We start from the raw sequence: 22,898 nt of genomic DNA, 5'->3' as shown, positions 1-22,898 counted from the left end.
TTTTGAGATGGAGTCTCACTCTGTCACCCAGGCTGGAGTGCAGTGATGCGATCTCAGCTCACTGCAACCTCTGCCCCCTGTGTGCAAGTGATTCTCCTGCCTCAGCCTCTCAAATAGCTGGGATTACAGGCACCTGCCACCATGTCTGGCTAATTTTTGTATTTTTAGTAGAGATGTGGTTTCATCATCTTGGCCAGACTGGTCTTGAACTCCTAACCTCGTGATCCACTCACCTTGGCCTCCCAAACTGCTGGGATTACAGGCATGAGCCACCACACCCGGCCACATTTCTGTTCTTAAACCACCCTGCCTGTGGTATTATGTTACAGCAGGCTTAGCTGACTAATACGGGATTCTTCTCATTTGCAGGCAAACACATTCTTAAACTGCTCACCTTGTTCCCTGTCCCTTCCAGCCATTGTCTACTATTTTGAACCCTTCTTCACAGTCAACTTCCTAAATCATTTATGTAGTCATCCTTGACTTTTTCCATCACTCATACTTAACATCCAGTTTATTAGTAAATTACACTACCTTTAGCTTTAAAATATTTTCAGATTTTGGTTTTTTCTCACCATTTGACTACTACCATCTGGTGCGAGCTGCTGTTATCTCTTACCTGGATGACAACGATAGTCCCCAACGGCTCTCTCTGCTTCTACCTGGTCCACCTTGCAGCAGCTTCTGATGAAAACCTACTAATTACCTTGCAACTTAGAGGGAAAGACTGTCTTTGAAAAAAGATTTCTAAAGCCAGACATGGTCTACTCTACCACCCCCTTTCACCACGCTGACCTCACCTACTACCCCTTTTTACTTCATGCATTCTACTCAAGCCACACTGGGTGTTCATTGTTGTTTCTTATCAATGCTATTCATGAAGCCACTTCAGGTCTCTTGTATGTACTGCCTCTTCTGCCTGGAATGTACTCTTCACAGATTTTTATATATATATATACTTTAAGTTCTAGGGTAAACATGCACAACGTGCAGGTTTGTTACATATGTATACATGTGCCATGTTGGTTTGCTGCACCCATCAACTCGTCATTTACATTAGGTATTTCTCCCAGTGCTATCCCTCCCCCATCCCCCACCCGCCAACAGGCCCCAGTGTGTGATGTTCCCCGCCTTGTGTCCAGGTGTTCTCATTGTTCAGTTTCCACCTAGGAGTGAGAAAATGTGGTGTTTGGTTTTCTGTCCTTGCGATAGTTTGCTCAGAATGATAGTTTCCAGCTTCATCCATGTCTCTGCAAAGGACATGAGCGCATCCTTTTTTATGGCTGCATAGTATTCCATGGTGTACATGTGCCACATTTTCTTAATCCAGTCTATCATTGATGAACATTTGAGTTGGTTCCAAGTCTTTGCTATTGTCTTCACAGATATTTTCATGGGGCATGCTCTCTCTCATTTTCTATAGGTCTGTGCTCTGACACTTCATCATGAGAGAGGACTTCCCTAGCCAACTTCTCTGACCTCCCTAGATAAGACAACAACCATATCCACTCAGCACTCCTTTAAGTCCCTTTAAGTCTGGCTTAATGCTGCATTATTCTTTCCAGCTGACATATCACATATTTATTTGTATGTTTATTGTCTTTCTTCCCTCTACAACAGAAGTAACTTGAGACACTGTCAATTGACTGCTCAGTCCCAGCATCTGTAGCAGTGCCTGGAATGTAGTAGGTCTCAATAATTCTTTCCTGAAAAATAGCTCCACTTTATTATTTCCCCTTTATTCTCATATTTATTCCAAACTGGTTTTTCCTCTTGTCTTCTGAATTTTCTCTTATCAGGGTCTTCAATGACCTCTGTTCTGCTAAACCCTCAACTAACTTTACCTCTCAGATGGTTTTGACAGAATAAAAAACTACCCTCCTTTTGAATCACTCTCTCTTCCTAACATCTATGATTTTTCTTCTGTGCCGCTGGCCACTCCTCACTTTCTCCTCCTTTATGCAAACCTGAAGCTGTGCAGTTCTTCAGAGATCTCACCAGAGTCCTCCTCTCTTCTCACACTTCAGTTTCTCTCCAGGTGATCTCATCGCCTCCCATGGCTTTAAATACCATGGGATGTTAAAGTCAGGAAATCTATTTTCTCACTCAGCATTATCTTCTGAGCTTTAGGCGGATGCTGTCATTAGGAATCTAGGTGTGATGTGTGGAAACTAAGTGGCAAACCTATTTGTCCTTGAGTGTTACTTCCCTCAGAAAACATTTGATTGCTTAACTTGGAAAGCTGGGAGTCTCTTCCCTTTCCCTTACTTCTCAGATTCAATTCACTAGCAAGTCCTGTCCATTCCACTGTTGAACCATACCTTCTGTGTCCGCTGCCTTCTGTTCATCTCCTTTATCACACCCAAACCACCATCATTCCCTGCCTGAACCACTGCAGCACCCATCTAAATGGTGTTACTGCTTCTGCTTTTGTCTTCTTTTAATCTGTTCTCTATGCAGTCACCAGTATAATCATATGATCATGCCACTTCCTTGCTTAAAATACTTCAAGTGACCCGCATTGCAATTAGGTTTTTAAGTCCATCACGATCTGGCCTCTAGCTATTTCTTTTGCACGACGTCTCATATCTCCTGCTTCCACTCATCATCCTACACATGCTTGAACTCGTAAATAGCTCTTATTTATTGAGCACCTATTATGTACATTGTGGTAGTTATTTAACCTATTTACCGTATCATTTTCACATTATGCAAAACAAGCATTAATGTCCCTAAATTTTAAATGAGAAAGTTGAATTCCAAGGAAATTAATCATGCAACTGAAATCATATTTGTTAAATGGATGAATAAATGAATGAATGAATTTGACCAAGACCACACAGTTGGATGTTGTAGATTTTATTCACCACACAGGTTTATTGGGATGATACACAGGCCAATTTTTCAAAGCATAAAGTACCAAAATATAAATTTTAAAATCATATTACAGTTTGAAGTTTGTGTTACCCTGTATTAAAAAGGCACTCCTGCTGGGTGGGAAATAGACAACTAAAAGGCTGAGTTCTCAACATTAAAGAGCTTATTTTCTCACTAGGCGGGCAGGGCTTACATACATTGAACTCATAAGGAACAATAAAACATGGCATTTAAAAATCCCTGGGCGAACAACTGGAAAAAATCCTGTTTTGCATGCTGTTGCAGAAGGACACAAATAAAGAAAGGGGGCCCCAACCGATCAACACAGTCAACTAAGTCAGCCAATGGAGTGACGCATTGTAGACAGTCTCTGACATACAGTGTAAAAGCCCCTAGAACTTAGCCCTGAGCACATAACCAACAAGAGTGTGTCAAATCTGAGCTTACCTAACAAATGAGGTCTCCGCTGACAATATGTGCACCCCACTCCTACAACTGCCCACTCCATTAACCTCCATACCCTTTAACCTGATGTATTCTCTTCCTTCTCACCACCTGACACCATCTAATTATCTGCTTGTCATCTGCTTGTTGTGTCTCTGGTCTGTAACAGGGGCTAGCACTTGGCAGTTGCTGGAGAAATAATGTGTTACCTGCATGAATCATGAAGCACTAGATTGAACTGAATCCAGTCCTTAACTGAGGGACTCAGAGATTAGGATGGTCACTGTAAAAATTATGGATTCTACTGTTACCCCTTCTTGACTGCAAAATACTGCCTAATTTTCTGCTGTCAGTGTTCAGGATAGGTTTCCCTTCCTTCTTAGCACATCTTATAATAGGGAAAGCTGCAGCCCCATCCACCCATTGTCCCCAGAGAGTATGACCAGAGGCACAGGCCAGGCCCTCTTTAAAGACCCTCTGAGAGCTTCCCTGGGTAACTGTCTGGTGTCTCAGTGGCCTCACTTCCTTTGCTGCTGGCTCCAACCCAGAAGATCACCAGCTCATCTCCAAATGTGCTATTTATGACGATTCATCCAGATACAGCCTTCCAGAACCCAAGGCCCCACACCGGCTCCATTCAGCTGAGACAATGTGCCCAAAAGCTACTGCAGGTTTCACTAAATTATGGAGCAAATGTCAGACTTCCCTCGCATTATCAGACACACATTTTACATGGCCTCTTTATTGGGTTTTTATATCTTGAGGGGGTCTTAATAGGATGAAAGGGAGGCTTGCTAGGTGCAAATGAGTGCCGTTCAACTATTTAAAGGCACATTTAATTAAACTGGATTCATTGCCTGCATGGGGCAAGTTAAATGAAAACTAAATAGATGGAGTATGATTACATATTATTAAGAAGAGAGACAGCTCTGGAGACCAAATTCTTTTAACACAACATTAAGCTGAGCTCATTTCATATGCACAGTTTAGCACCGGCCTATAAGGAGAACGTGTTTTGAGAAAATCAGCAGAATGGCTATGAGCTCTAAACAGCTTTTAATAAAATGCAATGTTTCAGGGAAGGAGCAGCTTCTAAGCTTCACTTAAATATGCTAATTAAAGAAAATGAAGTTTCCCACTGATTCCAGGTTCCCTTTGTGTTCCCTCTATTTTTTATGTTCATCGCACCCAGGCTACTTTCTACCTTATTTTGTAAACTCCCAGAAATGCTCCAGATTCCTTATTAAAAAGATATCAGTGCTCACTGTGAGTTGGGAAGAGAAGAAAATAAACCCAAGTCTGCCAAATTGGTGACTTTATTCAAATTGGCTCTCTGGGTCTGGGTGTCCATAGACTGAAATCATCCTCAGCTTCTAGCTAGAATCAAGACTATTTTGACAAATGGACCTCACTGAGTTTAGCAATAATAATAAAAGTAGTTTCCATCTGTTGAGTCTTTGTACTGGGACAGGTGCTTTATAGACATCACCTAATTTGATTCCCACCATCACCCGGGAAGATAGGTATTGATATCTCATTCCACAGAAACAGAAAGGATAAGGCTATTTGCTCAGGGTTACACAGTCAATGGTATTGCTGGGATTTAAACTCAGGTCTGACAAGCTCCAAAATCCCTGCTCCCTCACTGGCAACGACATCTGCCCTGATCCCATCCAGGGAGTCATATCCCCAGGGAGGGGGTGGTATTTTAAAAGCATGTAAAAATAGTCAACATAATTTTGTATCACAAAAGAGGAGAAAAAAGAAAAACTTACGCTGACTTTCAAAGCATGAACCCTTTTAAAGTAATCTTCTTAGCTGCTGGTCCACAGGTTAAAAAAAAAAAACAAGTTGAAACATAATTGATCTGATTTATCCATCCCCAAGTTACAATCTTCTGCCGTGGCCCCTCCATTCCTCTTTCTTCTGATAGCAACATCTTGGTGTTACTGTGGAGTTAGCTCTCCCCTACTTTTGGTCCATGTGGCCTAAGCTGTATTTACCCTACCCTTTAGTTTCATGAGTTGGCACATGCCCCTGGACTGGGCAACACGTCCCAAATTGGTTCACAAGTCCCATTCCAAGAAATGATCTCCAGCCCCAATACTTTTGTCTCGAGCTACTGAGAGAGAGATCCTCCCTGTAGCTGCTAAGTGGATAGGATACATTCTGTTAGTGGTCCTCTTGGCACCACTGTCAGGCAAGGTGAGAACTTTCCTGAGAATGAAGCCCAGCTGAGAGACGGAAAGGTACAGAAGCCCAGTGACATTGTTTGAGAGCTGAACCCAGGCACACATGAAGTCAAATATCTGCACATGGACTTTCTAGTTCATTACCCAATCAGCTCCATTTTGTTTTTAAGCTAATAGGAATCAGTTTTCTGTCACAGGCATCTGGAAAAGTATGGCTCCCAACCTCACCAATTTTACAGCTGTAGGGTCTGAAGCCCAGAGAGGGAGAGTAGAATTTCTTAAAATGTTTACCACTAATTAGTGACATCTTTAAGCTAAGAATCTAGAACCCCCTCCTTTCCAGCCAGATTTGTTTCCTTTACCATAACCTGCTGGGCCATTGCTTCTCAAAGTCCGATCACCAGACCAGCAGCATCAGCATCATTTGCAACTTGCTAGAAATGCAAACTCTAAAACCCCCATCCAAGACCTACTGAATCAGAACCTCTGGGAGTAGGACTAGCAATCTGTATTCTAAAAAGTTCTTCATTTGACTCTAATGCCTGCTGAAGTTTGAGAACCCCTGCTCTAGATCAATGTTTTTCCAAGTTTTGAATCCTCATCACAAGAAGACATTTTCCCTCCACCATTTCTGCTCAAATTTTCTGTAATTCCTGAAGCTCGATTTTAGGGTGAGATGTTCACTAATCTCTACATAAAAAGGGGCCTTTTGAATATTTGCAGAATTAGAAGGGGGAAGTGGGGTTGGGGAATGCACACCAATGGAGATCTGCCTCGGGAAATCTCAGGGCCTATCCCAGCCCTCCTCCAAATCCAAATGTGGATGTACACACGGAAGAGGCAGCAACTCTTTAAGGGAGCTCAAGATCTGAAGCTTTGATGTCTAGAAATGGTGTAGGAAGCTAGTTGTTAATATATTCCCCTCAAACATGGGGAATTCAGTAGGGCTACTTCATGGCAAATGTATGAAAAACTGCACGTGTTATGGAACCTGGAACTCTCCTTGCTGCATGCTCAGCTATCCTTCCCTAGGGAAATTCGGTCTTTTCCAAAGAGAATTGTATCTATTATACCTGTGTACTCTGAGGCCTCAGAGCTTTGGTGTTCTAACTTCCTAGGATGGATTTCAGGAGACAAAACTGTGTTCAACAAGAAAAGGGATCATCTGCAGGGGAAAGATTTGGGGGCAAGCTGGTTTTATAGCCGTCCAAGGAACACTAGGAACTGCTTCTGCATCTTTGCAATGGTTAGTCATAGTTATAATTCCTGAATGCCCCACAACCTTAACTCAGGCTATTTCCAACAATTTCTACTTATTATTTTATAAGGTCAACTATCCCTTTCCTTGTAAAACTATTCCTGTCTTCCTTGACAGTCTTTATTTTGTATGTGTTACCATTGATTCTTATGCATGATTTTGTTACATTTATCACATTAATATTAGGAATAATTCAACACTAAGAATAATTTGTATAATAATAGATAATACATTTTATACTTATTATTATCTATTATGGGGCAGCCAGGGAGCTCACCATCTTGAGAAGTTAATAACAGCTGCCATAAATCCAATACCTGACATAAACCAGGTACAGTGCCTAGTGAGTTACAGACATTATCATAGGTGAGGAAATTGAGGCACAGAGTTTGTCGCTTGTCCAAGGTTGCATAGCTGATGAGTGGTGGAGCCAGGACTGAACCCCAGTCTTAACCCCAGTAATTTGTCATATAATGACAAAATTGTTCTTGCCATTATATCTATCTCCCTCTCTCATTCATTCATTCATTTAACCTACACTTAAGTCACTTCAGGAGAACCTTCTCCTTACTGCTTCCACAGTGTGGCTAGGCATGTGGACATCCTGAGGGAATACCCTTCAGGGATTTCTGACTTCCACAAGCTCACAGAATGGTAAAGAGAAAGGCCCCAATACTGCAAAAAAATAAATAGGCAAATACAATCCGGTAATGATAAGGGGCTCTTGTCTTGGATCTTCATAGTACTGCTCTTTTACAGACTGCAAACCTCTCAGTACATCAGCAGTGAAATCATAAAAAGATTGTTATTGTTTCACTGTTTTTTGTTTGTTTGTTTTTTTCATACAGAAACAAAGTTCATTACTTTGCAACATCTTCAGGCTCCAAGGAAGATCAAATTAAGCAGGTTATCTTGGTACTGTCCATTATCCCAGGCCTGCTTGCCTATCCCAGCTCTAATTGCCAGCTTTCCTGGGCAGAAATAATTCCAAGCTGCATGCTCTGCATTTTCTCCTCCTTTTTAATATCATCAGATTTGAAATAGACATACACGGCAGCAGAGTTGCTGGAAGCATTATAGAAGCCCAGTAGGAGATATTTGCATATTTATGAAAATAGTTTACCTTCTGCTATGACAATAACAAATGTTCACAGTCTCAGCAATTTGCCCACTTTATTTGAGGAAAACCAGGAGTGCATTAACAATTTAGGAAGGGCTTTTGAGGGGTGGTTACACCACTATCTTATTTTCCTTGAAGTTATCATTTCGAGGGTATTTTTTGGTGCAATTTCTAATGCAAGGAATGACCATCTTCTGACAATGATAAACAGGGAAACTTTTTCAATCATCCCCAAAATGTGCTGAGAGTTTAGGTCAGACTTTGACAAACTTAGTGTTACAGTTTATACTAGGAATTCATACTCAACAAATTTAACTTTTGCCTATTTTTCTGATAACTACTTACAATTGACTCGTCGGTCTCTTGAATTGTTTTCAGTTTTCTAAAAATATTTCTGATGATGTTAAGCAAAGAAGGATGCGAGTCTGACTCAGCAATAGTTAACTTGTAACCTTTCTCTAGAAAGAGAATGAGGATGTCAGAAAAAAAATGTTTTCAAGAAGAAAGATGAGTACGGTGCCTTTAATGACACTAAGTCTCTGTCTAGCAGCCAATATTTGTATAAGACTATTCTATCTACAAGAACAGTTTACTGTAATTTTAAAATGGCCTAAAATAAATGAGACCCAGGTGGAAGAAGCTGAATGGTATATTAGAAAGAGCAGAAGTTTTGAGGTTAGACAGACTTGGACACAAATCCCCACTGACTCACTTACTTGTAGTGGCCTTCTGGAAAACATTTTAACCTTTTTGAGCCCCCATTTTGTGAGCTGTAAAATGGGGATAATCTTGCCTAGGGTTTCATAAGTTTGAGCTGACAAAAAGAGCCTCTAGTTCTGAGCACATAGTGCTGGTAGAATGTGAGTAGGTGCTCAGTAACCTCTCTCACAGAGTATGTGTTCCATGTTTTACTATTATTTGTGTTATAGTTATCATACAGTTTAAATGCTGTTACTTGTATTAGTTTTCTGCAGCTGCTGTGACAAATCACCACACACTTGGTGGCTTACAGTAACAAAAGTTTTTTTTTCTCTTAGCTCTAGAGGCCAGATGTCTGAGATTAAGACATTGGCAAGTCTGTGCTCCCTCCGAAGGCTCTAGTGGAGAGCCTTTTCTTGCTCTTCAAGCTTCTGGTCACTCCATATGTTCCTCAGCTTGTGGCTGCAGAGCTCTAATCTCTGTCTTTGTCTTCCTGTGCCTCTCTTCTGTTTGTCTTCTCTTGTTTTGCCTGTTTTAGAGACACTGGTTGTTGGATTTAAGGCACACCCAGATAACCCAGGCTGATATCATCTTGAAATTCTTTACTTAATGACATCCTCAAAGATTATTTTTCCAAATAAGGGCACATTCACAAGTTCTGGAGATTAAGACATGGACATATTTTTTTTGAGAAGCACCATTTAGTCCACCACACCAGTATATTGTGAAACTACCATGAGCCAACTTTCACAAGATGATTTATTTCAGTTGCTTAGCTTTTAAAAAAAAAAACATTTGCGCCGTTATTAAGCTGAAGAAAATACCATCTAACTCAAAATATTGCAGAGATTAAACAAGAATTGAGAGCTTTGGGTTTTGTTGTAATAAGAACCTTATATCTTGGTATAAACTTTGATAATTTATAGCCCCACTGTCCATAGTATCTTTAACTCAGGGGATCTTTGATACTCGCCTCACACCTTTGGTTTGTTGCCTCTTGATCTTGAGATTCTCAGGCCTGTCATGAACTTTGCTCCCTGATAAGTAGCTGGGTGGGTGCTGGGACTTAGACAAAAGTACAGTCATTTTCAAATCTCACTTTAAATAAATACATCAAATCCATATTTTAATCTTTCCTTTGCCTTTAAAAATAAACCAATATAGATAGAACTTTCTGACACCCTTATAAGCTAGTTTGAGATCACTCAACTCATTTGCATGGATGACCTCTACTTGAACTCATTTCTCTGGAAATAAAAGTTTAGTGCACTACTAATTCAACTTAGAAAGTAATTGGAAGACTTCAGCAAATGAGGAAAATTCTCATTTTATAGGGACTGGGGACTTAATTCAAATGAAAAAACCTTCATTGATGACATGAGTTAATTGTGCAGTTAACATAAAATAACCCTACCTAGAATTATAAAGACTCTGAAAGTATCAATTTGCAGGTATCAATGATTAAAAGATTCTTTAACAGAATATCACATTTGTTGAATTTTCTGCATATTGTATATTAAAGAAGACAGTCAGTGACCACTAATAAGTCTAATACTTTATATAATTTCATTTGATGGAACCCTATTACAACCTCAAAATCTAGATATAGTGTTTCTTCAGTTTCCAAGACACCATACTCTCTCTTTTGCTGAATCCTTAACTTCTACCTCTAAATGTCAGAGATCTCACAGCTCAGCCGTAAACCCTCCTATCTAGTTACATACCTCCTTGGAAATTCCATCCATTCCTCTGGCTGTTAATACTATTCACATGCTACTAATGCCCAAATACTCTATCTCTCTAAGGTTGAGTCCTATATCAATCTACCTATTTGATGTTATTACTTGGATACTTCATAGTCATGTCAAAAGTAACCTGCTGAAAACTAATTCTCTTTTGGGTTGGGTTCCCTAAAAGCAGAGGTTCAGACAAGAATTCTCAAGTAACTTATGATATTGAAATTGATTTAGTGATAGTCAAGTGATTTATTTAATTAGTGCTCTCAGAAGGGGAGTGAGAAAAACAGGAGAGGGCTGGGCAAAAAATGTAAGTGAGTCTAGCTTCAACATGATCCCATACAGAAGCTCTGGAATGCAAATTGTGCACTCAGCTCCTCCCACCTTGAGGCAAGGAAGGAGACTGGCCTTTTGTTGCCACATGTCAGTTCCAGCTTCCTCAGGAGTGACAGATTGTAGGACCTAACTTCCCCAACACTGCAACTACTATCTTGCTGGAGAAAAGCTCCAGAGAAGGTGGCAGCTGTGAGCAACTAGCATCCAACACTCATAGCAGATGGGAAATGGGCAAATCTGCCAAGAGAGAAGGCAAGAACAGGGCACCAATAACATCCACTATAGCTTCTTAATTAATCCTACACTACGTGGTCAAAGTTCTACCTACCAATTCTCCCTGATATCCACCATCTTTCTGTTTCTTCTCCCAATAACCTAGTGATGCAGGATATTTCTCAGTCACTTTGCCAGCCAGGGACCTCCACAGCCAGTGACATCCCCACCTGGGCCTTGCTCAGTCCTGGGCCTGCTACAGGAGGTGCCCCATTCACTTGGCCTGCTGGGTCACACCTGGCTTGCACACCAGCTTGGATCCTGCACTCGCCGCAGGTTCTGTGCTTAGCCTGTGGCTAGGCTGGGCCTGCCCCAGCCCACTTGTGTTAGAGCTCATACCCATGTTTGGTGGTTCCCAAGTTCTTGTCCTGCATCTAAGAAGAATAAGATTATGTGGACAATCAAAGGGTGAGGAGGACAGAGAAGAATTCTATTGAGTGACAGAACAGCATTCAGTTCCTCACAAGCTGAGGAATGTATGGAGTGACCAGAAGCTGGAAGAGCAAGAAAAGGCTCTCCATTAGAGCCTTCAGAGGGAGCACAGACCTGCCAGCATCTACAAGGGTGGTCTCCCTCCCAGTGTAGCTGGGTCCAGGGCTTTTATGAGCTCAGAATGGGGAGTATGTGCTGATTGGTTTGTGAGTATGCAAAAAAAGCTTAAAACAAAGGCACCACTGAAAGGTGGGCACAACAGTGTAGAAAACCAATTAGGGAAGGGTAGGTATATGTAAAATAGGTGAAGGGTGAGGATCAATCAGAAGAAAGCCACCAAATGGGAAAAGAGACTCTCAATCCAGACCATGGATTTGACTCATAGCTTGGCTTCCAGGCTTTAAACTGTCTCGGCTTGAAGGTAGGGTTTCATGGGGGACCCGCCCCTGTCTGCCTTCTGCCACTATCTCTAGGCCAAGCTACTACCACATCTTATTTCAACTAGTAAAATGCTTCCAACACATGCCTCTATGTCCACCTTGCTCATCAGCAATACATTGACCTCAGAAAAGCCAGGATTATTATTTTTTAAACACAAATCTGGTGGCTCCAAATACTTTAATGTCTTCTTATTGCCTTTATAACTAATTTCAAAACCAAGGCCAAGATCTCAGAGCCACTGTGGCATTAGGCCCCTGACTCCAATGCACTCGCCAATGATCTCTCCCTCTGATATACTATGCATCTGATGCTTCTGGTACTTTGGTCCATTCCTATATCACTAGAAGCTTCTGCCTTGTGACCTTCACTCATGTTATTTCCACTAATGAGATGAGAATACTATTTCTTTTTTTGAGATAGAGTCTCACTCTGTCACCCAGACTGGAGTGCAGTGGTGCGATCTCAGCTCATTGCGACTCCTGCCTCCCAGGTTTAAGTGATTCTCCTGCCTCAGCCTCTCAAGTAGCTGGAATTACAAGTGCATGCCACCACGCCCAGCTGATTTTGGTGTTTTTAGTAGAGATAAGGTTTCACTATGTTGGCCAGGCTGGTCTCAAACTGCTGACCTCAGGTGATCTACCCACCTTGGCCTCCCAAAGCACTGAGATTGCAGGCATGAGCCACTGTGTTCAGCTGAGAATGTTTTTTCTAAGTCTCTGTTTAATTTTGTTTGTTTTCATCACTCAGGTCTCAGGTTCAAGGACAATTGCCTGAAAGAGACCTCTTCTGATCTCACCTTGTTCACAACGGTAATCACAATCTACAAGGTTATTTGTTCTCTGAAAAACCTAACTATTGAATGAGCTGGATTTGGTGTATGAAAGCAGAAAACAATTTTCTATTAACCTTGATCTCTTAACTCATTATCCTCCACACTGGGTAATCCTATTGCTTCTTCAGCTTCTCTCAGATATTAAAATTCCAATCCAGTGAAACATCCACACTTTTAATATCTTTGACTTATACTATTTAAAGCTTTTTATCTCCCCCAACTTGGATCTGCCTTGGGCTGGTAAAACGGCATTGAACAAGTAGGGCATGATCAACTTCTTTAGGATTCCCCTAAGCTTGTGTTCCTCTCCTGGCTGCACCCAGCTGTCAATGCTGAGATTTAACTAAATAAAAAGTAGCTGTAAAATAATCTGTTATTAGGTGGGAGATGTAATAGGTATACCTGCTATTTTTGCAGGTAGATGACAATATATGAACAGTTCCATCCAGAAAGTCATGTGATTCTACTCAGTTTGCGATTCAGTTTGTGATTCTACTCAGATAATGAGTCAAGAGATAAAGGTTAATCAAAGAACTAATCAAAAGTAGTTCTTTCCCATCATTTAACTTTTTGTAAAAGAAGGTTTCATATTTACTTTTCTATTTGGGACCTACTGTAGGCAATTATAGCTTTCACAATATGATCCTTTAGAACTATGGTTAATAGCTTAATAGCCCTTTTGAGAATTTCTGGATTCTTGAAAATCAGAGCCCCACTAATGCGAAGGAAGTTTGCCAACAACTGTGAACACTGGAAGTGAGTGGGAAGCTGAGTGTTGGTGCCCAAGTCCCAGACACAACCTCCCACTGAATGGGCCTGTTAGTGAGAGAGGGATGACCCTAGTGGGAACTGAAACAGCCTCAAAGCTGGAGGCCCTCCTCTCCCTCCCCTTCTGCACTATCCTAAGTTTCTGTCAGCACTCCACAACATAACCTCACCACCTTACCCCAAGCTGTTAAGTGTAAGCTTGGTTGTACTTCATATCTTGAAGATTCTTATAGGCATCTTCAGATCTTCTGGGGCAATTAACTTCTGACTGCTAGAAATGACCAAAATCCCAACTTGTATGCCTGTTCATGGAGCTGTTTACCTTCAGATCTGTTTCTCGAATTTCCACCTGCTCTGCTATGTATCACAAAGGGTGGGGAAGCAGTGGAGGGAGAAGGCTAGCTGACCCCTGCAGACTGTGTTTTCCAGGATCCTATGCCAAGAAAGGTACTAATGGAAGATTGGATGTGGGTGGGAAGGAGGGAGAAATTCCCTCTTCTGCATTTAGGGTGTGATTCCCAGGAGCCACTGTTTCTCCTCTGGGTCTCCAGAAAACCCTGTGATGAACTGCCCTGATTCCATTTTTCACCAGGTGACTGTCACCCCAGTGCTCCAGTAACAACACTCCCTTCTGGTCCCTTCAGACTTAGGGTAGGAGCTTCCTACCATCACTCATTTCTGGTTTGCCTCCCTCTGTACTGGATGCTTTCTCAGCATCCTCCCTGCATTCTATATAGCTGTGGAAACAATTCTCTGTGTTTGTTTTAACTCCTCAGAGTGGGTTCTGTACTTCTAGTGGGACCCTGGCTGATCGAGGCTGACTTTAGAAAAGGTGGGTGGGGTGGGGCAGGGCAGTGCAGAGATGAACAAAAACCTATGACTATGGTATACAGAAGAATGAGCATGCGGCTAGAAATGAACAGGTCATGAGAAATGATTCAGACTGAAAATAAGATGTTGTTATCTCCCAAAATGCTGCATTGCAGGAAGGAAGGGAATTATTCACCACCACCTTAATGCTAGCAAACCATCATACCCAAGGCCTTAACACATCAAAACCACAGGCTTTCTTTCATGCAAGAGTACATTACTGGGCTTCCCCTCTGAGAACTGCTTCACTCTCAGCAGGAAAGCAAAGGGGTCCTGTCGCTCATGGAGTAGACAAGAAACCTTGTGATATTCAGGATGGGTGATGGGGATGCAAGCCTCAAAATGGTTACTTGAAAGAGGTATTCCTAACACATTCTATAACTATTAGTGAGTTCCTACCATGTGTTGTGTTGTTTTAGGTACTGGGGATAGAGCAGTAAGCAAATAAAAAAAATGTTCTGTCTTCAAAGAATGTATAATATTGCAGTGGAAGGATGGGAGAGACAAACAGACAATAAACAAAATAAATAAATAACTTTTTTTTTAGTGGGGATATATGCAACAGAGAAAAATAATGCAGGGAAGTGGATAGTACGTGTTGAGAATAGGGGGTTGAAATTTTAAATACAAGGTCAGGGAGGGCCTCAGAGTGGCATTTAAGTAAAAATCCAATGGAGGTGAAGAAGAGAGTCATGGGTTTTCTGGGTAAAGGACATTCAGGAAAAGAGGTGGAAAAGATTTAGCATCATTTTGGGATAGGATGTGAGAAATAGAAAGGACTCCAGGAAGAATTCAAGGTTTCTGGCCAGAGTTTCTGGAAGAATGGCATTATTTGAAATGGGGCAAAGATGAGATAGAGGATATTTGCTTGGGGTTGGGGTCAGGAAGATCAGAAGCTTAATATTTAGACACATTAAACTTGGTAAGCCTATTAGACATTTAACAGGGGATGTGACATAAGTAGTTGCTTCTATGAATCTAGAATTCATAGACAGAGAGAGAGAGAGAGAGATTCTAGAGTTGTCAGCATATCAACAGTACTTAAGCAGTATGTAAAGCCCCAAGAGAATGAAAGTGAGCATAAACAGGAAAATAAAAATTCCAAAATGAAGTCCTTGGTACTCCACCATTAAGAGGTCAGGGAGATGAGGAAAAACTCAAAAAGAAGTTTTAAAAGTAGTGGCAAATGAGGTGTGAGGCAAAACATCAGGGGTGGGGGTGTCCTGAAAGTCAATTGAAGAATGTGTTTCAAGATAGAACATGTAAAATACTGCTAGTAGATGGAATAAGTTGAGCACCAAGGACTTACCACTGGATCTGAGGTCTGCCAAGAGCAGACTGATGGGGCTGCCAAGAGCAACATTAATGGAGTGGTGTGGAGAAAACATGGGGTGGAATCAAGGAAGAATTATGAAAGAAAATGAATCCCAGCAAATATAGAAAACACTTTCCAGGAAATTTTCTGTAAAGGGAAAGGCAGAAATAAATAGTGGCTCGAGAATGAAGTAGAGGTAAAAAGAAGGTAGAAGAATAAAAAGCAAGTTATTATGTTGGTGAAAAAGACTTAATAGAGAAGAGAAAATCATGGTTTGGGAAAAAGAGGGGATAATTGCTGCCGTGATGTCTTCAGACAGCACAGAGGAGCTAGGACTTGGTGCACAAGTAGAGACACTCACATCAGCTAGAAGCATGGACAGTGCATCTATGGTACTGTTATAAGAGTTATTAAGAAGTTACTTTTGGCAGATAGAGAGGAAAAGGGTTCCTTGGGAAGTTTTTGTTTCTTTTAAAGCAGCTCCAGAAATGTTTGTTGTCTAGCAGGAAAGCCCCAGCTCTTAGATGGGCCATGCTGGCCATTAGAAACTGGGTCCACCCAAACATGCTGATTCCTGCATTCTTCTTGCCCTTGGCCCAACATGTGCCTGGCAACATGGCTGCCCCCATATATCCCCACGTGGGTAGAACATCATGGTGGCCTGCATTTACATATTAAAAAGCTAGAGTGGGAGGGCCAGATTTTTTTGCCGGCTACCATGCCTAGTCAAACCAATATCCTGAGCCCTATACAAATCAGACACTTCCTCCTCCAGCCTCCTTAGATAAGCAGCCACTTTTCCACAGCACACAGAGTTTCTTCTTTCAGCTTTGGAGTTCCCCTCCCTCTGTCTCTGTATGGGGGAGCTTCCTCCTTCTTTCTTATTAAACTCTCTGCTCCTTAAAACCACTCCATGTGTGTCTGTGTCATTTTATCAAAATCGGCATGAGACTAAGAACACTGGTGTTCCTCCAGTCATCGGAACCATATCAGTACCAGAAGGAAAAGTAGAGTATAATAGGTACAGGTGCAGGCAAGCGAGTAGATGTGGCTGGAGTTTGCAGAAGTTCTTTTCTGGTTGCTTTTATTTTATCAGTAAAATATGTTGCTGAGAAGAAGGAACCAAGTCATCAACTAATAAGGATGGGGGAAGAGGTATTAAAGATTTAAGGAAAGAACTAAAAATATGACATACTCCACTGGTAGAGTGGGAGAGAAATGGATATGGAAATATATTTTCCAGTTAACATTAAGAGCCCACTTGAGATTAGTGGTCATGAATTTAAAGTGAGGCCATTCATCACGGTTTTACGCTTTTCTTCAGTCGTATTCAGTTGCACAGTTGCAGGCATGGAGTAGACAAAGAGTTAGATTTAAGTAGGGCTGTGTTTTTGCCTATGATGAAGTGAGAGAGTGACAAAAAATTCATGCAAGGGAGGGATTATAATTATTGGTCACCAGAATTTAAGCTGGATTAAAAGAGGATTGAATTGAAGGCAAGCCAGGAAAAGTGTAACACTGATATCATGGAGAAATTGTAGATTCTGATGAGGTCAAAGGGAGGTTGGAGAGGAGTTCCTGGAGGGAGTGGGCTGGAAACATAGCAGAATGTGATACTGGGAATGGAAAATATGGAGGGCACATGGTTAGGGTAAGACAAGAGAGCAAATGTGAGCGAATGGCTGGAAAACATAGGAAGAAAGGAGGTCAGTGACTTAGAAGCCAGGATATTAGCAGGGTAACATTAGGTTGGAGGGAAATTGAAATTACCAAAAAGCAGGAGTGGTATAAAAAAGAGTGACAATGAGCCAGGATCAAAAATCCTCAAAAATCAAGAGAAAATGGTCTCCAAGTATGAGTTAATAACAGAAACAAGGAGGACTGGTATTTCTGATAGCCTGATGACCTGAGATTCAAAGTCGATTTTTTCATGGAGAAAGAAGAGAAGATAGGAAGGAAATGACAATGAAGAGATAAGAGGACACCATCCTTCCTTCAAGCACAGCACATGACAATGCAATGGGCTAAGAGCTATCATTTGAAAGGGCTATGGGGAAAATGGTATCCTCAAGACAGGGCCAGGTTCTGGAACATAGGGGATTGAGAATACCGATGTTTTTAATGATAATAGACAAGAACTTTTAAAATTCACAATGGAAGAGTTTTACAAAGTGAGGATAGTTAGAAGATGTGATCAGAAAAGGACTTTAGAGGGTTTAGGGTACCCCAGCAGTCCTGCCCTCTAGGGCTGCATCTCCTCATCATAAATACGAGATCCATTGAGGACCAGTGTCCTCTCAGACCTTTCACAGCACCCATTTGGGTGGCAGTAGGTACAGTGAGAGGAATCTTTGGAATGCTGTCTCAGACACACTTGAGCCTGTAGAAATACACAGCTTGGAGTGTAGTGTACTCTGTGGCCCCTTCCTTCTCCTTCAGGCTTGGCTACAGAATATTAGAAGTGACAGTTTTACTCTACAGTAGCTGCCCGTGATGACAAAAAGATTTCTCCGTGAAGTTTGCTATCTTCCTGGGCTTCACCCAGCATGGAACCCAGATATGCTGTACTATCAGATCTCTAAATTTAAAATGGACTTTTGTGTTACTGCACATATTTGGCATAAAGTTGAGCATATGTTCTCTCCCCAACCCTCAACAGCAAGCAATAGTTCTCTCTTATATCTAACATTCTTGTTTTTCCAATTACTCTCCTCCCTATTCTGAGTTTGAACCATCTTTAGCTCATGAGGGCATAGGAACTCGGCCAGGGCAGGGAAAGCAAAACATTACTTACTGAAGTCATGTGCTTTATCACTGAGGGGCATTTGATGTCCCTGTTCTTTGGTTCTCCATGAAAGAAAAAAAATGGTGATATCACTGGATAAGACACATGGTAGATTTTCACTTTCTCCTGAATTATCTATTTTTATTTTAGTGGAAAGCTTAAGTTGATAAATGAAATTATATGCACAGCAATTGGTAAATGCTTTCAAAGTAAAAAGCTATATGAATGGAAATAATTGTTTTAAATTCTTGAGAATGAGAAAGGAAGAATGAGCAGATGGCCCATCATGCTTTTGCTGGCTTTCGGGTTGGTTCCAAATGGCAAACTGTTGCCTGGGCAAACATTTGGAATCAAAATGACCATACTTTGTTTGCTGAGAATCTTTCAGTGCATTGTGTACTCTGCAAGTCATGTTCACCACTATGAAAGGACATTAAACTTGATAGAAAAAAAATGTGATTTATTAGAGCACTAGGAAGGAGTTTGAAAAGAAAGCAAGTGAATTAACAGATAGCCATATCCAAATGGCAAAGATGCTAACATGGGAAGAAAAGAGTCCAAGAACATTGTGAAATTTGAAATTAAAGTGGCGGAACTTTTATCTAAATGTGAGCAAATTTTATATGCATGATTGTCCCAAATACCAGAGCTATTTTCAAATGAGAATTGGATCCTGAATTACAAATTTTGTTCTAAATAAGTCAAAGAGAATATTATATAATTTTGATAGAATCAATAACCTTTATGAGAAATAACATTTTACTCATTTTACCTTTTTTTTTTTTTTTTTTTTTGAGATGAAGTCTTGCTGTGTCGCCCAGTCTGGAGTGCGGTGACGTGATCTCAGCTCACTGCAACGTCCACCTCCTGAGTTCAAGCAATTCTCCTGCCTCAGCCTCCTGAGTAGCTGGGATTATAGGCATGCGCCACCATGCCTCACTGATTTTTGTATTTTTAGTAGAAATGAGGTTTTACCACGTTGGTCAGGCTGGTCTCGAACTCCTGACCTTGTGATCTGGCCACCTCGGCATCCCAAAGTGCTCGGATTACAGGCATGAGCCACCGCGCCTGCCCTATTTCGCTTTTATTTAGACATGAAATCACTGTTTTTGAAATAGCTCTTGAGGATAAAATTGAAGCAGGATGGTACATATCTGAAGAGCACCAATGAAATTATTTCAGATAGAGAAGAAAAAAATTGAAATATAGTTAATTGGTAATAGGAACTAAGTTTTAGAGGGCGAGAACTAACATTCTTAATGCTCTCTCTAATTTATTATTTGAGACTAAAAGACAACAATGGAAGTAAATGGCAGCTAGAGATCATGGTATTGCCCAAGCAGTCAGTAAGCCAAAGTTTGAATTTCTGTGGTACCTCCGAATAGCTGTTTAATATTAGGCAAATCATAACCTGTCTCAGAACTTGCAATTTGCCTAAGTATCGCTTTCCTATTCTATAAAATGGAAATATTAAAACCTACTTCATGATTTGCAATCATTTAGCATAGTGTCTGGGACACAGATTTGGGATTTTGTATGTAGTCTCAGTAAATTATCTACCCAAAGCATTGATTTAATATTGTCTGAACTATTTGATTTTTTTAACACATTTGAGAATAAATTCAGTATAATGAATATTTGCTGTGTTTTCCCTCACTTAATGACTGAGTAAAACTGAAGTCCTATTGTCTCATTAAAAGGGGGCTAGAAGGACCCAGACATTAGGATTTCCCTAAAATAAAAGAAGGTTTATTCTAGCTGGCTACACTTTGGTTGTTCCCAATCACTCTAAGCAATTGGTATACTCTGACAATGAATTTGTATTTGTAATTGTTAGAAGTTGGGCAAGTATCTGCTAGTCCACCCTATCCAAGCTAGTGGTCATTCCTATAGTAGGAATTTGTTATTCTCCTCACATTGTAATGCATCCCAGGAAAGGGCATTGTGTTACATGATGGGGTGAGGGGTGGAAGCGGGGAGTATGGTGGTCTCTAAAAAGATGAAATTCTTGAAGATCCTGCTTAAATGTGTCCTGTCCATGAAGTCTGTTTATTTAGACCTCCAGTAAAAATTAATCACTTTACCTTTCCTCAAGTACTTTTTATAGCTCAATTTTGCATTTACATCTCACTCTGTCTTGTATAATATTTGTATTCTTACTTGTCAGTCTTCCTTAGGAATTAGCAACCTCTCTGACAGCTGAAACCAGTCTCTTTCTTCACTTTTACCTTTCATGTGGTACCCGGCATCCAGGCTTGTATGCAACTGGTGTCCAAGCGCTCAGATCAATTCATCACCCTCTGTAGAAACTTGAGACTCGAGAGTTTTAGTTGCTGTCAGTGTATCCATAGAAGTGAATGCCCTTAATTTGGGAATTGGGGAAATTTTTCAAGTAATTGTAATTGTCTGCAACCCCAATTTGAGGTAAGAACGATTGCAGATTGTGGAACCAGTCCATCATGTAATGCAGAAAGCATTTTCTGGTTCTGCTGGCTTCCAGCTCCTTGGCTGAGAAATGTCACAGACTGGTAAAGCTCACCTCCAAGCCAAAGGCACATCTATTTACATGGTCATTACTATTTCTGTTTCAAATATACATCTGCTTCTCAAATGTTCCTTTCCCTTGACAGCAATGTGTCTCACTGCTCCATGTAAATTCTTCTATTTTTCAAATTATTAATCTGAAAGGGATGGAAATGGAGGCTCTTGCATGAAAGGAAAAATCCCCTGACATATGTAGTTACCTTGAAGGCCTGACATTTGCTTTTAGTTGTTACCCTTCAAAAAAATAAATAATGTCCTTCTAAGGCATAAAAAAGGAACTATTAGAAACTCTGATTTTAAATATCCATAGGTATTCTGGACCAGATATAAACATATTTTTCTTGGCCGAAAGTGATTATGTTTTACAGATCTCTTTGATACTATTGTGCTCAAGCCAGCAGACCTCTGTTCTTCCTGATTGGAAAATGTAAGTCATATTTAAGAGTTGTTTCAAAAAAAAAGTCACCAGCTGAGTCCTTGGATGTAAAGTTGCAGCTCACTGCAGATTCCGATAGTTGAGTTACAACTCACTGAAAATCAAGGGTTTAAAATGGAAACACTGACAAACCTTCAAGCCAGGGCAGCACAAATGGCGCCTTGATAATTTATAGTCTACAGACAGCTCTCGGGTTTATTATCACAATGACAAATGCACTGTCATTGTTAATAGGATATTTCCCAGCAAGGACTTCTTGTTATGCAAGCCAGGTCCAGTATGTCATGCTGCATGATAGCAATAAAGTCTACAAGAATTTGTAATGAACTTCAATTACTAATAGATTATGGTTAATGGGAAATATGTGCAGTAAAGATATGGGTTTTTATATGCGACTTCTGGTATTCTATGAGGCAATGATTTATGCTACAATTTATGTTAACATTTTCTACTATGAAAAGGCTCAATTTGGTAGAAAGCCACTTCATCCATAACAAATATTTAAGATAATTTTGCACATAATATAAATGAAGGTATAAAATTAGATATTAATCTATTTAATTCTAGAATTTTTATTTTTATTGAAAGTGAAGACTTTTTTTCCCTCTACCTAGTAGTACCATTGGTTCAAAACTCTTGCTATAAAACAAAAGCATAAAATACATTGATATCTTTGAGTTAAATGTGACATCTTGTATGTTAATTTCTTTGTTTAACTTCCTTTTGTAATTAAGGACCCCATTAAAATTTGATGTATACTGGTGTCTTGCTTATTATGCAAGTATTATTTTAAGTTAAGAAAATGCACAAGTATTTATCTTAAAATGAATTTGTAATCCACATCATGCTTTCTGTCACTGTAGAGATCGACAGCTGGGATACAAATGTGGAAGTACATATATAAATGATTTGTGCGTGTCTTTATGTCTGGGTGTGTATGACACACACACACAGATATTATATGTAGGCCAAGTGTGGTGGCTCATGTCTGTAATCCCAGTACTTTGGGAGGCTGAGGTCGGCTGATCACTTGAGGTCAAGATTTTGAGACCGGCCTGGACAACATGGTAAAACCCCATCTTTACAAAAAATACAAAATATCTACTGGGGGTGGTGGTGTGTACCTGTAGTCCCAGGTACTAGGGAGGCTGAAGCACGAGAATCCCTTGAACCCAGGAGGCAAAAGTTTCAGTGAGCCGAGATCGCACCACTGCACTCCAGCCTGGGAGACAGAGCAAGACTCCACCTTAAAAAAAAAAAAAAAAAATTGAAAAACGCTAACCATAACTTAGCCAAACACAGACAAAAAAAAAAAATCAGTAAAATTAAACTATAAAATTGAAACAATTCACAAGATTTTATTAAATCATGGTGAATTTAAAATTCTGAAACTAGAGTCATCACAATCTTGGGAACCCGCTGAAAGCATTTTTACATCTCTAAAGTGTGTGTGTGTGTGTGTGTGTGTGTGTGTGTGTGTGTTTAAAATTGCTAAAATGATTTATACGAAGCTTGGCCTTTCAGCTCAGAAAATGTGTTT

At 40.4% G+C, this 22,898-nt stretch overlaps 1 long non-coding RNA gene across 2 annotated transcripts; it reads left to right on the top strand.

Moving 5' to 3' along the window:
- The first annotated feature begins 11,622 nt into the window (after nucleotides 1-11,622).
- On the top strand, nucleotides 11,623-21,320 carry LOC107973778 (uncharacterized). Of its 2 annotated transcripts, XR_008546595.2 has the most exons (3): nucleotides 11,703-11,788; nucleotides 12,556-12,617; nucleotides 21,233-21,320. It is a non-coding gene; the product is annotated as an uncharacterized LOC107973778 (long non-coding RNA). The 2 variants fall into 2 exon arrangements; XR_001716209.4 differs by lacking the exon at nucleotides 21,233-21,320 and having other exon boundaries at nucleotides 11,623-11,788; nucleotides 12,556-12,805.
- Nucleotides 21,321-22,898: the final 1,578 nt, after the last annotated feature.

Source organism: Pan troglodytes, chromosome 13 (genome assembly GCF_028858775.2).
Source record: "Pan troglodytes isolate AG18354 chromosome 13, NHGRI_mPanTro3-v2.0_pri, whole genome shotgun sequence".
Lineage (NCBI taxonomy): Eukaryota > Metazoa > Chordata > Mammalia > Primates > Hominidae > Pan > Pan troglodytes.
Note: the sequence above shows the minus strand (reverse complement) of the source record. Positions and strands in the feature narration are given on the sequence as shown.